The sequence below is a fragment of the Arachis ipaensis genome, chromosome B2, assembly GCF_059453495.1.
Source record: "Arachis ipaensis isolate K30076 ecotype BB chromosome B2, ASM5945349v1, whole genome shotgun sequence".
Lineage (NCBI taxonomy): Eukaryota > Viridiplantae > Streptophyta > Magnoliopsida > Fabales > Fabaceae > Arachis > Arachis ipaensis.
In genome coordinates, this window is record NC_142437.1 from 112,807,846 (window position 1) to 112,824,661 (window position 16,816).

At 34.7% G+C, this 16,816-nt stretch overlaps 1 pseudogene; it reads right to left on the reverse strand.

The window, feature by feature from the left end:
• Nucleotides 1-1,431: 1,431 nt before the first annotated feature.
• Nucleotides 1,432-14,512, reverse strand: LOC148575258 (uncharacterized; annotated as a pseudogene).
• Between the last annotated feature and the right edge of the window lie 2,304 nt (nt 14,513-16,816).

The following is a 16,816-nucleotide window of genomic DNA, read 5'->3' on the forward strand; positions in this document are numbered from 1 at the left end:
GTTACTTGTGACTATTCCAAAATGCATCTATAAAATTTTATTGTACTTGATGGCTATTGGGCAAAATGTGATCCAAGTTCGAATGCACCCTAGGAATTATTAAAATTAATAATCTTCCATTAAAGCTTTCGGCATACAGGAATTAGAATGCAAGTCAATGGAATTAGAATATAAGAGTTTGTACTAGTATTATGGCTATTATGTGCGATTTGATGCACAATTTTATAGCTTTGTAAAAGAGGAACATTATCAACAGCTTGTAAAAGCTAATTGATATTATTACAGCTCCAATTATACTGCAAAATGCAAACAAAAAAAATTTAAAGCAAATAAACAATTAAGCAAACTAACCTAATCAACTATGAGTTTGATGAATGAAATAATGATAAAACATATGAACTCATTGCATAAAGTCGTGGAGGGTACAAATTGATCCACTTATGTCCATCATAACAAGTATGAGTACGTCATGGAGCAAATTATTGATTCTTTTTTAGTTCGGTGTAAGAGTCTACTCAATTTCAACTATTTTGATTTGAGGTACAATTCACTGTGAGATAAATCTCTTCGATCTGTTTTTCTTTATTATATTTTTCCATCACTAAGACTCAAGAATGATTTAAACCAACAAAAAAATGACACAAAGCAATTCCCTTATTCATATGCATTAGTATATCTGTTATTCCATGTCAAAATTGAACAAGTGGTACCTTCCAATGTGCAGAGTATCACCAAGGAACACAACTTCTATGGCAGTCACAATAACAATTGAGAGTGGCTAGAATGTTAGCTACATACACAACTCCTTTTAAGTGCAATGCCCAGACAGCAATGCTCATGAGCTTTTCGAATATTTCCTGTGAATATAATTTTATCATTCCACCAATAGATTAAATCCAGGCATAGTTAAGTTAGAGTAAACTACCTATTTGATGCTTAAAAAATTAAAACCTTCATAATTTAGCTCCAAAAGACATTATATTTTCATATGCTATCTGAATAAGAATTCAAGAAGCACAGAAAGAACTCTAGAAGAAACAATGCAAGATGGATTCCCGTTATTGGCTCAAAATTCTAAACCACTAATACTAGCTTCTTTATTTGGATTATATCTCAAAATTCAAAACTACTAATACAGTCAAAGAAACTCATTAAGTCCTTAACTTATACACTATTAAAGGCGTTAAAATTAAAAATAAAAAAATAAGGCCAAAAGCTAATAAGGAAAATTAAGGCATGTAAAGCACGTTCTATAAAAAAACTATATACTAGTACTACTCTTTGAGACTGATCATATGCCAACTGCAATAAATATATATAAAATTAGGTGCACAATGTGTTCCTTTATTGTAGATTGTCATAGAAGTTCAATATTAGACACTTAAGGTAATTCTTCACAATTACCTTGCTTGAAAGATATCAGATTTGGAATCATAGGTAAACAAGACATGCAAATTGTGGAGCCCTGCAAGAGAATAATGCATAACATTAGACCATACCTGTTATCATTGGGCGAAAAACTATATACATAACCTGATTATTGGGATGAACAACTCTTCTCTAATTCATGAACAACATAACTCTGTTCTAGTTCAATATCCTAAATCTCAGTATTTTATTAGTAGAATGGTAAAAAATACACATCAAAACATGGTTAAAAAACTAGAATAATCTAATTAAGATAGCATATACCGAAGAAAACAGCGATTATTTACCTTGATTGACAAAGGAAAAGGCCGTCAACAATGAACAACCATAGTGAATAGTGAACAATGAACAATGAAGCAGCAAACACTAACGAGTAGCGAACAACGGAGCAACGAACATCAACCTAAAGCGAAGAATAGCAGTGATACAAATAGAGAAGAATCTTAGCGATGCGAACTGGAAGCAAATGTTAATAACAACAGCAATTGAAGGAAGAGAATACCAAACCCACTAACCTGAAGAGCAGTTGGAGAAGAGGGCCACCATGAACAGTGATGAGCCTCGGGGGAGTAGAAGTCGTGGCCAATTTGCAGGAAAGGCTGAGGAGAGGGTCACAAAATTTGGTGGGTGCTTTTGGTTTCGCGGGTTTGGGGATTTTGGGGTTTTGGTTTGGCGGGTTTGTGCGTGAGTGAATAATTTAAGTTTCATAAATTTTAATTTTTGGGGGTTTCTAGAACCCCTACTATTTAGAACAAAAACCGCTATCAATTAAATTACGAAGGGCGTAAATAGTTTTTGGGTTAATGTGCGGGAGTTTTTTAAAACTTTTGCTATATAACTTCTGCAAATTTGTAATTTTTTTTAGTGTAACCCTTCGTTCAATAGTGAGGTTGCAACGTTTCATCTTTTTATTTTACATTTTTAGTAAAATAAATGGAAACAACATAATACTACCGAAATAAATGACAGGATTAGAAACAAATAAATGAAAACGGCTTTAATATAAAGTCTTAATAAAATAAAATAACAAACACTATCAATGTATGAAATTCAAAATATCTTAAACTTAGACAAATTAATAAAACTCATATCGTGAACATAATAAATGGCTGCATTTCAATTTATTTTGGTGACCAATTTCTTTGCGGCATCGATGGTGTTTTCTTTGGCCTTATTGTAATTGCTCAGCACTAAATCTAAGGCCAATCGCATGCGTGCAGTATCGTCCACTGGCTGCATGTTATAAAATTAATAAATTAGCGAAGATTCTATTTAATAAAGATACAATGTCAGCAATTATAATGTTATACTCACTGGTATGATAAAGGAATTCCTGGCCTCAGCATATAGCTGCCATCTAGCAACCTACATCCCAGAATCAAACCTGAGGCATACGTATTAAAATATTAGCTTCACCTTCCTTAGATAGTTATTTGAATTTGCTTAAATTCATATAGTAACTTGTCTTACGTGTTTTCTTGTTGTGGAAGATTCTGTGGATAGTAGATCTGAAATTCACTGAGTTGATATGAAACTTCATCCAAATCTGACTTACCCTCTATTCTCTCATCGAGCAATTGTTCATGAATCATTCAGTCAATGAAATTTGCCTACATTGACAGGAAATATAATTGTAAGTAATTGTTGCTGAAAATTAAATGAGTTATGGTCAACAAATTTAATTTAGAAGCATGAATAACTCACTAGTTGTCGAATCTGTCGCTCCCTTATGGTTTTCCTTGATCTTTGTTGCATCGGATCTACACATATCAACTTTCTCTTCTTCACGTCAACACATAATAAGTATCAATGTTTAAAGTTGTCCTTAATTGGTACATAAATCTAAAAATCACAAAAACTCAAGATTATAAAAACATATCATGGCAAATGATAGTAAATGGGTAGGTTTCAAATTTAAAACAAATACATTAGCTACCTTTGATAAGCTGCTAACATCAAATAAGTATGTTGAATGGTCCATTACCACAGCTGTTGGTGGGTAGACAAACGAAAGTGCTTGTTCCTAACAAGTTTTACAATCAAAGAAAATTGCGATTCAATTTGGTTGTTTTATTAAAGCATATAGTAAACTTTGACTTCATATGACTTACAGAGACCCTAGGCAGAAGAAACCATATCTTTGGACCTCCGGAACGAATTTTTTTCTCATGAGTCATTGTGCATGCAACCATTGTTAATATTTAGCAAGATTAAAGATAACAAATAAAATTAGTATCAGAGGTTTGAAAAATAAAAAATTTAAAGTGAAATTTAGAGTTTTACATTAGCATCTATATGTCGCATAGGCTTAAGTGCATCGAATGATCTTCTACAACCATCTACACCTTCGTGTACAAGTATTTCCTCGCTGTTGCAAAAATAAATAAATAAATAATCTTACCACATGAAATAAAATGTCTAACAACTTTTATCTATATGTATATTAACAAGATACTTACTCGGGGGAGGCATTAGCATTATATAAATATATAGCTACCACTGAAATATAAATAATTATGAAATCATAGTCAAATTATTCATACTGAACATAATCCTAATAAAATAATTTTTACTTACTGGTATTGTCAATGAACACAACCTTTCAACTTCACATTTGACGACATCCAACTCATACAGTTGTCCATCACGATTAGTTGCCTGCATATTAAATGTATACATTACAAATATTTATTTTGATCATTTTCAGTTTTATTAAACACAGTTTTTTATTGTTCATATGTTACTATATTCACTTACTATTAACCATGAAATTCGCAATTGGCAAACTTTAAAAAATACTTAAAATAGAGATAACTAATTTTTGTTACGTACCCTATTGCCATTTGCTTCTTCACCTCCAACAGTAGACATTACTTTGTTTGCAGGAGGAGTTAATGTTTGGGCCAAATTCTGAAACTCTTGGCGTATCGTCCTTTGGACCTCTTGTTTCACCCTGAAAATCTTTGAATCAATGTATTCAGTTAAACACTGATACATAGGTTCTGAGAATAAATTTAAATGTTGATTGCTGACAAATAAATTGTCAAAGGAGGCTTACGTGTTCTCCTTGGAAAGAGTTTGGCTACACAAGTGCGAAATCAAAATATAGTTAACAATTTCTTTTGTTTTAGACTGTCATACAGGTCTCTTCTTGTGAGAAAATATCAAAAAAAAAAAAAAACCATAAGAAGAATCTATTTAATAATAATTTACTTTACATAGCCTTAAAATGTAAAAAATAAAACTAAAAACCGAATACTAAAAAAATAATTTTAAGACAATTGACTTTTACTATTGTGAAATTATATAGTTGTTAATTTTAAATATTTAGTCATGGTTAATTAATTAATTTATGCATAAAAATTATTAATACGGTATAAATTTTAACCAAGATGTAACTAGCAAACATGTCCGGTCCAACCCGATTGATTGAAATGTTGCAGTTGATTAGTAAAATTTGTTTCTTCAACAATGACTATTGGAATGAACATCTTACGTTTTTAAAAGAATAAAGAGATAGTTTATAAGATTTTTTGAACAACATATCACTCTTTTATACGTACTTGATATTTAAAAAAATGTAATTAATTAATTAGATTAATATAATATTACAAATATTATTACATTTAAAAAATTAAGGTATTAATTAATTAATTAATGTTATACTAATATAAATTGATGTATTTTGATCAAAATCAAATGTTATGATAAAATACTACATAGTATAATCCGTTATAAATTTTTTCCATAAAATAAAGTTTTTTGATAAACGAGCCATAATAATTGTAATAAAATAGAAAATAATTACAATATGATATAAATTAAAAATATTCTTAATGTACTCAAACATATAATTACTTATTTAACATGGCTTAAATTGTAACATAGTTACTGAGATTATCATATTCTAATTTTTGATTGACCGTAAAAAACTTGAAAGATATATATAAAAAAATTATTGTTACTGGAGTTTAAAAGTAAGGAATAATTGGTGAATAATTTTTTTAATGTAAAATAACTAATATACAAAGTAAATTAAAATAGGAAGTCATAGTTGTTGTTAGAAAAGATTGACTATAAAATAAAATTTAGGAAAAATTGTTTACGTAATATAAGTGATCAATATACATACGCTTTTTCATATAAATAACTATTACAAATATATTATTCCCAAAATACGCATGAAGAGAAATAGTTCCGAAAATATGCAGGAGCACTTCAGGCGGGCGCATTCGAATTGGATTTACACTCTAATTCAGATGTGGTGGCTAGGCACAGTGCCCACGAAATGAATGTGGAGACCATTTTGTGGCTGACGCTAGTGAAATTGCCAACTCTGGTGGGGCATCCACGAATTGGAGTCCAAGTAAAAGTTAAAGGTTTCTTTTCGCCTAAGCCAACCCTATTGACTATTATCAAATACTTTCACTTCATATTTCTACATTTTTAATTTTAATATTAAATTAACAATGGTATTTTTTTTAATTATAAATTATTCTAGTATTTTTTTTTAAAATGTGGGATGATTTAATTTAGGGAGTAGAAATCAGATCGTCCGATTTTTAATCCAAACAGAAATTGGACCGTCCGATTGTTGGGTACAAAAATCTAACTGTCCAATCCGATTTGGGTTTAAAAAATTAAAAAAATTTGGAGTACACAGCTCAGAATTGTAGATATGTGTACTCCATTTTTTCTTATTTTTTAAACCCATATCGGAGACTTTGATTTGTGTACCCCAAACTTTTTTAATTTTTAAACACAAATAAAAAAACAATTTCGAAATTTAAATTAATGAAAACAAAATAAATATTTTCAATCAATAATCCAGTGCAATTATTTGACTCTTCCTTTTCTTTTGCAAGGCTAAATAGTTAAACTTTATACTAAATTTTGTAAATAAATAAATAAATTAACAGTATGTTTATATTATTAATTAGCCAATAAAGTTTGAGAAAATGTGCAAAATTATAGTAAGATGACTATTTACTATAAGACTGCTATTGAGCTAAGTTTGTTTACCGGTATAAAAGATTAAAACAGGAATATAAAATTATAAAATTATATTTAGTAAATAAGATATAAACACATATATTATATTTAGAAATATTAAATTAATATATTATATATTTTTTTATAAAAAAAGACATAAAATATTAATAAAGAGCAAACTTAATTTTTATTTTTTATTATTTTTATCAATTTTTTGTAATTATATTTCTTATCATTATATATATTTTTTAAAATTTTGTATGAAAAGATAATAAATAAACTTTTATAATTTAGTTTTTTATGTTTAATTTATTATCAAATAAAATATAAAAACCTAACACTAAATTTTATATCTTTATTCTTTGTGCTGCATTGTCTTTATAATCAAACGTAGCTTTGTATATATTTTGTTAGCATTTTTTTCCTCTCAAGTTCTATTAATTAATTGTATAAATAATTTTACATTATCGGTGATAAAGAAACAAATGAAAACTATAACTATTATTTTCATAATAAAAAAATTATATGTTAAAAAAATTAACTATTATATATTTTTATATATTATTTTATATATTTTGAATATGTATCCTCTATCTAATATTAGTGGTCAATTTAGTAATTATTTTTTACTGTTCGTATAACATAATTATCATGATAGTTAAATAGATGAGGATCTATTGAATAATTTTCAATGTGTAATTATTTAACCATTAAATCATACGACAATAATTAAGTTTATCCCTTTTGTTGTATATAATCTAATAATCTAACCATTAATGTGTGAAAATTTAACCATTAATGTGTGATAATTTAACCATTAAATTTTCGAAGAACAATAGTGTAACACCCTACTACACAAAGCTTTACGCTTAAGTCGTAAAACAGAGGTGATGTGGTATTACGACCTCTAAAATAAAATAAGTACATATAATAGCAGAAGAGTTATAATATGCTAGGAGCCTTGAAGGATAGGGAAAATAAAAATCGCGAGATAAAAGCGCAACGCTCAAGGAACGAGTTAACTTGCATGCTAAGAAAACTGTAACTGTCAAACATAAGATAACAGTAGTAGGAATAGAGTGCCAAAGATACAAAATAACAAGCTCCTAACTTAGCCTGCGAAGTCAAGACTGGCCGGAGAATATTTACACATATATACATACATATCCGAAACCCAAAAGTACATACACACAATCCTGCCTCTCCATAAACCTCTAAGAGGATCAAAAAGAACAAGTTATGCGGAGAGAAAGCTAAGTACATATATATACATCACTGTACAACAAAACTATACAACAACACTATCCAGTAACCCCTCCGCTTTAAGAGTCCAGACGCCTAACGAGATGGCTCCCGACCTGCATCTGAAAAACAACAACATAGTATGGAATGAGAACCGGAGGTTCTCAGTATGGTAAAGGTGCCACACACATAATATATAAGGTCCTGGGAATGCCAGAGGCAATCCTAGAACGCCGACACTCAGATTGTAGAGCTTAAAGTATTAAACAGAAGCCATAAAAGGTGGTTTCCTATAAATATTTAATCCTAACTTAACTTAACCTTAAATCTAAGTCCTATACTACCATTCCTCTATACCTCCAATTCCATCATGCATTTTCACAGACAAATAAACAGATAAAGGCAAACACAAGAAGGTTACAACTATTGCAGGTAACAAATACACATTTAGCATGGCAAATACAAATAGGCACACCCAACTAGAGCACAAGCAAGTAATTCAAGTAATATGCATATGATGCATGCCTGTCCTATGGCTGATGAGGCTCATCTGTCGGTTAACCAGCCAACCCGACAAGTCTGAATTGTCCTTAGACTGTCCCCCGACGTGCATCCCCAAGAGTCTATGCATAGATTTTTCTCAAATAATCAATATTGCTCAATGGGGGTAACATTCCCGGGAATTTATATAGTGCCCGGTCACACTTACGTCGTAGGGTCAACAGAGTATCGAGTTTTCAACCTGGTACACGTGGTGGCAAGCCACGGCACTTAATCCAGGGAATCTCGTATCTCAAATTATTCAAATTCATAAGCCATATAAATAATTCAATTATAATTCCTCAATATCCACATCATTCTCAATTGCATCTCATTCATCATCATACATTAAACATATTCAATCCTTATCCTTCATTATCACACCTCCCATTCCGTCCATAAATAGTTTCAATTCAAAACATAATTCATTCTTTTCTAAGAATCAAACTTCAAACTTAAAACATACTCACTTTCTTAATAACTCAAAATCAAACTATATAACATTTAAATCTAAATCTCTTTTAAATAATCATCTAAATAAAATCTCTGATTTTTTATAAAATTTCGGCAGCATCTCCTCTAAAACTCGGACTTTGCCACCCTTTTCGGGTCCAAACCTGCTTTCTTTTCAATTCAACATACCCTTCCTCATCATCATAACAATCACCACAATAAATCTACTTCAAATCAACAATTAAACTCATACAATATTCAAATCCAACAACCAAAATTCAACTAAGAATCATAGTTCACAAATCCTAGGCTTTTAACACAAATACCTCAAATCAATAATTCTCCAAATCATTAGTTAATCAACAAGCACCAAACTAACCATGTTCATCAACAATAACATTCAACATCCAAAATTAATAACTAATTATCCAATAAACTTCAACCAATTATATTCATCGACAAATTACTAAATATTAAATATACACCTGCATTCCAACTTATCCTATGGTCATCTAGTCTAAGTTTTCACAGAACATTATATATTAAATGCAAGAAACCTAAACCATACCTTAGCCGATTCCCAAGTATTATTCCAAGACAATTTTCCTAAAAGAACATAGCCCTCAAAACCTCAACTAATCCGCTTCCTCCAAGTTCCAGTATTCACAATTTCAAGCTCCAATTATTTATTCACAACCTAATACACATTTATAACACATATACATCCAATTTAATACTCAAAGCTCAAATTCAATGAAAATAAAATAGAATTATCGTATCCTCACCTTACCCAAGCTTCACATAAGCAAGAGTGAACGTTTCTCTCAAGCTAATTGAATCCTAAAACATCAAAAATCAAAGAAATTTAACAAACTCAAAAATTGGGGAAATGAAAGGCTGAAGTGAAATAGCAAGTTACCTATAAAATTGTTCCGGTAGAAATGTAGAGCTCAACGCGGTGAACGCGTGGCCGCAAACGGTGCGGCGATTGGAGCTCAAACGGGAAAGTTACGGGAAATGGAATTCACCGTAAACGAATCTCTTTTCTTCTCTTCCCTGGGAGGGGCGTCATTGAGGGAAATGAAGGGAAAAAAGAGCCCGAGGCTCTTTTTAATTGTTGGACTAATTGGGCCCACAGCCCGGTTTGGGCCCGGTTCAACCGGTTCGGCCCGTTCGGTCCAATCTTGGACCGATTTCTTCGAAATTGGTGTCAAAATTCTCGTTTCGATGAGCTCTATCCTAATTTGATATAATATTCGTGTTTCTAATATTCCTTATTAAAAATTAATTTATTGACTAATTATCTACTAATTTAACCGGGGTTTACATCCTACCCACCTAATAAAGAATTTTGCCCTCAAAATTCAAATCTAGTTACCTGAAAAGAGATTTGGATAGTCCTTTCGCATATCTGATTCGAGTTCCCAGGTATGTTCCTCGATACCAGCTCGACTCCAAGCTACTTTTACCAATGATACTTCCCTTCCCCGTAATCGTTTAACACTGGTGTCATCAATTCTTACTGGGGCTATTGGAAGTGTTAGATCTTCTCTCACTTGGATTGGTTCTGGTTCTAGAACATGACTTGCATCAGGAGTATACTTCCGAAGCTGTGATACATGAAATACATCGTGCAAATTCGAAAGGTACGGCGGTAAGGCAATTCTATAAGCCACTGGTCCAATTCTCTTCAGAATCTCAAACGGTCCAATATAACGGGGATTTAGTTTCTTGGTCTTAATAGCTCTTCCCACGCCAGTGGTTGGTGTAACTCTCAGCAAGACATGTTCTCCCTCTTCGAATTCCAAAGGCTTTCGCCTCTGATCAGCATAGCTCTTCTGGCGGCTTTGGGCTATAAGCATTCGACTACGAATCTTCTTTATCTGCTCAGTCGTTTCAGCTATCATTTCAGGCCCTAATAAACTCCTTTCTTCAGTTTCATACCAACACAACGGAGACTGACATTTTCTGCCATACAGAGCTTCATATGGAGCCATTCCGATGCTCGCATGGTAGCTATTATTATAAGCAAATTCCACTAATGGCATATATCGATCCCAGCTCGCCGGCTGGTCCAAAACACAAGCCCTTAGCATATCCTCCAAGGTCTGAATAGTTCTCTCTGACTGACCATCTGTCTGAGGGTGATATGCAGTACTCAAACTTAACTGAGTCCCGAATGCACGCTGAAAAGCTCCCCAGAACCTTGATGTGAAACGAGGATCCCTATCAGATATAATGGTAGAAGGCACGCCATGCAACCTGACAATCTCTTTAATATACATTCGAGCCAATTCTTCCATTGTGCAACTTATTCGGATAGGAAGAAAGTGAGCTGATTTTGTTAATCGATCCACAACCACCCAAATAGCGTCACAACCAGATCGGGTTCTAGGCAAACCTATCACAAAATCCATTGCGATACTCTCCTATTTCCATTGTGGAATCTCCAAAGGCTGAAGGGTCCCTGATGGTCTCTGATGCTCAATCTTAACCTTCTGACACGTTAAACATTTAGATACATGCAATGCCACATCATTCTTCATACCTGGCCACCAGAACATCGCTTTCAGATCCTGATACATTTTAGTGCTCCCTGGGTGAATTGAAAACCCGCTCTTGTGAGCTTCCTTCAAGATACTTTGTCGTAGGTCTCCAACATCAGGCACAATAATCCGGTTCTTGAACCTCCATAAACCATCATGACCTTCTGACATTCTCCACTGTTTTCCCTGTTCAACTGCTGGTAATACCTTACGTAACGCTTCACTATCTTGATGAGCCTTCAGAAGTTCTGATTTAAAATCACTTGAAATCTGTAACTGACTCAAACACAAAATTCCAGATTCTTCTCTAACTCCCAAATTCAAACCTTGAAATGCCTTCAGTAACTCCTCCTCCCGTAGCATCATCCAAGCTGCATATAAAGATTTCCGACTCAAAGCGTCCGCCACAACGTTCGCTTTTCCTGGATGATAATTCAATTCAAAATCATAATCTTTCAGAAGCTCCATCCACCTCCTCTGACGCATATTCAACTCTTTCTGCTCAAAAAGATACTTCAAACTCTTATGGTCTGAGAAAACATGAAACTTAACGCCATAGAGGTAGTGCCTCCAAATCTTTAAAGCAAACACAACAGCAGCAAGTTCTAAATCATGTGTCGGGTAGTTCATCTCATGCGGCCTTAACTGCCGTGAGGCGTATGCTACAACATTCTGGTGCTGCATCAAAACACACCCCAAACCTTTCAGAGATGCATCACAATACACTTCAAACAATTCACTTGGTTCAGGTAATACCAATACAGGTGCAGTAGTCAACCTGTGCTTCAATGCCTGGAAACTCTCTTCACATTCCGGAGTCCAGATAAAAGGTGTATCCTTCCTAGTCAACTTAGTTAAAGGTAAGGCGAGTTGTGAAAATCCTTTAATGAATCTGCGATAATACCCCGCCAAACCTAGGAAACTCCTGATTTCTGTCACTGAAGTTGGTCGCTCCCAATTCATCACTGCTTCCACCTTAGCAGGATCCACAGCTATCCCCTGCTTACTCACCACGTGGCCGAGAAACTTCACTTCACTCTTCCAGAACTCACATTTAGATAGCTTAGCATATAACTTCCTATCTCTCAGAATTTGCAGCACAGTTCGCAAATGATCAGCATGTTCCTCTTCAGACTTAGAATAAACAAGAATGTCATCAATGAAGACAATAACAAACTTGTCCAGATACGGTCGGAAAATCCTGTTCATATAATCCATAAATACTGCCGGGGCATTAGTTAACCCAAAAGACATCACTGTATACTCATAATGACCATAACGTGTCCTGAAAGCAGTTTTCGGAATATCCTCGTCTCTAACCCTTATCTGATGATACCCGGATCGCAGGTCGATCTTAGAAAACACACCGGCACCCTGTAACTGATCCATTAGATCATCGATTCTAGGCAACGGATATTTATTCTTCACAGTGATCTTATTCAATTGCCGATAATCGACACACAGCCGCATACTCCCATCCTTCTTCTTTACCAGTAACACTGGCGCTCCCCACGGAGAAACACTTGGTCGGATAAAATGCTTACCCAACAGATCTTCCAGCTGAGCTTTCAGTTTAGCCATTTCTAAAGGCGACATCCTATAAGGAGTAATTGAAATTGGACCGGATCCAGGTACCAACTCAATTGCAAATTCAACCTCTCGGTTAGGTGGGAATTCATTAATATCATCCGGAAACACATCTGGAAATTCACATACAACCGGAATTTGCTCTAAACTCTGATCATCACCTGATACTCCCGCAGTTAATAACATAATACCCTGACATTCGGTTCCAGAACAGTTTACTATCATAGAGTTCAAATAGTAACTATTCACCACAACCGGTGCTTCTGACCCTTCTAGCGTAAACTGTACTGACTTCTCAGAACAATCAAGCAAAACATGATTCTTGGATAACCAATCCAATCCCAAAATGAGATCAAGACCAGTCATAGGCAAACAAATCAAATCATGCACAAATTCACGCTGTTGTATTCGAAAGGGAACTTGTGGACATTTTATCCTAGTCACCATAGCTTCATGAGTAGCATTATATACTTTCAAATCATAACCTAAGACCACCATTCTCAATCTTAATTCATGGGCCTTTTCAAATGCAATAAATGAATGACTTGCTCCTGAATCAAATAAAGCATTTAAGATTTTACCAGCCATTTCACAATTACCTCTAATAAGTGTCTCAGATCCCTCAGCACCAATGGTAGAAGTAGTGTATACTCTCTCCGGCTGTTGCACCCTACCAGTCTCATACTTCTTCTTCTCAGGGCAATTACTGGCTATATGCCCGGGCTGTCCACAGGAATAGCACACTCCAAGTCCTAATCTACACGGAACCCAGGATGATATTTTCCACACTTCTGACAATTCAGATCCTGCTGTGGCTGCTTTCCAAACCTTTTTCCTTGATTAGCAGTAATATTCGGCCTTCTATAATTACCCTGACCCTGAGTCTGCTGCGGAACAAAGCCTCCACGCTTGAAATTCCTACCTCTCGGAGCAAAGTTCCTCTCTGAAGGCCTCTGAAAAGGCATCCTCAAACTCCCTTTCTCTGCTGCCGCCTTCCTCACACAATCCTCAGCCACCCTACTCTTATTCACTAATTCAGAAAACACCCTGATCTCCATTGGGGCAACGAAGCTCAGAATATCGCTCCGAAGACCTCCCTCATATTTAATACACTTCCATTCAGCAAAATCTTCAGGCGCACCTTGACAGATACGAGAAAAGCGACATAACTCCTCAAATTTGCTGGTATACTCAGCAACAGTCATCTGTCCCTGCTTTAACTGCATTAATTCAAGTTCCTTGGCATTTCTAGCTGAATTAGGAAAGTACTTCTTATAGAACTCTGTCCGGAAAACCTCCCAAGGAATCGCAGCACCATCAGGCTGCAGGATACGTCGTGTTCCCTGCCACCAATACTGAGCTTCACCTTGCAACTGATAAGTCCCAAATTCAACCCATTGCTCTTCAGGAACCTGCTGTGCCTGTAACGCCCTTTCCATAGCCTGAATCCAATTATCTGCATCAGTGGGATTTGAGGTTCCCCTAAAAGTTGGAGGGCAAACTTTTAGAAATGTAGCAAGTGTCATAGGACCGTCCTCATCATTATTGTTCCCATGATTACCCTGATTTATCTGATTACCCAGTGCCTCAGCTGTTGCCTGCATAGCTGCAGCCATATTTCCCAAGGCAGCCATAAAGTCTACTGGATCAGTCCCTGTGGGTACAGGAGTAACGGTGCCTGTCTTACCTCTATCTCGCCCGCGACCGCGTCCACGAGTCGACATCTGGTCCCTATACACACCAAACAAGTGATATTAAGTTGATCAGTCTCAATATCGCAGGTCTAATGCTTTAAGTTCCAAATGCATGCTCACAAACGTTTATGCCATATATATCAATCAGATATCCTAATAGCACATACACACATATACAGAGAATGCACAGAAGCACAATCAGTCCGTCTTTCAGGCTCTATAGGAACGAACTGCTCTGATACCATAATGTAACACCCTACCACACAAAGCTTTACGCTTAAGTCGTAAAACAGAGGTGATGTGGTATTACGACCTCTAAAATAAAATAAGTACATATAATAGCAGAAGAGTTATAATATGCTAGGAGCCTTGAAGGATAGGGAAAATAAAAATCGCGAGATAAAAGCGCAACGCTCAAGGAACGAGTTAACTTGCATGCTAAGAAAACTGTAACTGTCAAACATAAGATAACAGTAGTAGGAATAGAGTGCCAAAGATACAAAATAACAAGCTCCTAACTTAGCCTGCGAAGTCAAGACTGGCCGGAGAATATTTACACATATATACATACATATCCGAAACCCAAAAGTACATACACACAATCCTGCCTCTCCATAAACCTCTAAGAGGATAAAAAAGAACAAGTTATGCGGAGAGAAAGCTAAGTACATATATATACATCACTGTACAACAAAACTATACAACAACACTATCCAGTAACCCCTCCACTTTAAGAGTCCAGACGCCTAACGAGATGGCTCCCGACCTGCATCTGAAAAACAACAACATAGTATGGAATGAGAACCGGAGGTTCTCAGTATGGTAAAGGTGCCACACACATAATATATAAGGTCCTGGGAATGCCAGAGGCAATCCTAGAACGCCGACACTCAGATTGTAGAGCTTAAAGTATTAAACAGAAGCCATAAAAGGTGGTTTCCTATAAATATTTAATCCTAACTTAACTTAACCTTAAATCTAAGTCCTATACTACCATTCCTCTATACCTCCAATTCCATCATGCATTTTCACAGACAAATAAACAGATAAAGGCAAACACAAGAAGGTTACAACTATTGCAGGTAACAAATACACATTTAGCATGGCAAATACAAATAGGCACACCCAACTAGAGCACAAGCAAGTAATTCAAGTAATATACATATGATGCATGCCTGTCCTATGGCTGATGAGGCTCATCTGTCGGTTATCCAGCCAACCCGACAAGTCTGAATTGTCCTTAGACTGTCCCCCGACGTGCATCCCCAAGAGTCTATGCATAGATTTTTCTCAAATAATCAATATTGCTCAATGGGGGTAACATTCCCGGGAATTTATATAGTGCCCGGTCACACTTACGTCGTAGGGTCAACAGAGTATCGAGTTTTCAACCTGGTACACGTGGTGGCAAGCCACGGCACTTAATCCAGGGAATCTCGTATCTCATATTATTCAAATTCATAAGCCATATAAATAATTCAATTATAATTCCTCAACATCCACATCATTCTCAATTGCATCTTATTCATCATCATACATTAAACATATTCAATCCTTATCCTTCATTATCACACCTCCCATTCCGTCCATAAATAGTTTCAATTCAAAACATAATTCATTCTTTTCTAAGAATCAAACTTCAAACTTAAAACATACTCACTTTCTTAATAACTCAAAATCAAACTATATAACATTTAAATCTAAATCTCTTTTAAATAATCATCTAAATAAAATCTCTGATTTTTTATAAAATTTCGGCAGCATCTCCTCTAAAACTCGGACTTTGCCACCCTTTTCGGGTCCAAACCTGCTTTCTTTTCAATTCAACATACCCTTCCTCATCATCATAACAATCACCACAATAAATCTACTTCAAATCAACAATTAAACTCATACAATATTCAAATCCAACAACCAAAATTCAACTAAGAATCATAGTTCACAAATCCTAGGCTTTTAACACAAATACCTCAAATCAATAATTCACCAAATCATTAGTTAATCAACAAGCACCAAACTAACCATGTTCATCAACAATAATATTCAACATCCAAAATTAATAACTAATTATCCAATAAACTTCAACCAATTATATTCATCGACAAATTACTAAATATTAAATATACACCTGCATTCCAACTTATCCTATGGTCATCTAGCCTAAGTTTTCACAGAACATTATATATTAAATGCAAGAAACCTAAACCATACCTTAGCCGATTCCCAAGTATTATTCCAAGACAATTTTCCTAAAAGAACATAGCCCTCAAAACCTCAACTAATCCGCTTCCTCCAAGTTCCAGTATTCACAATTTCAAGCTCCAATTATTTATT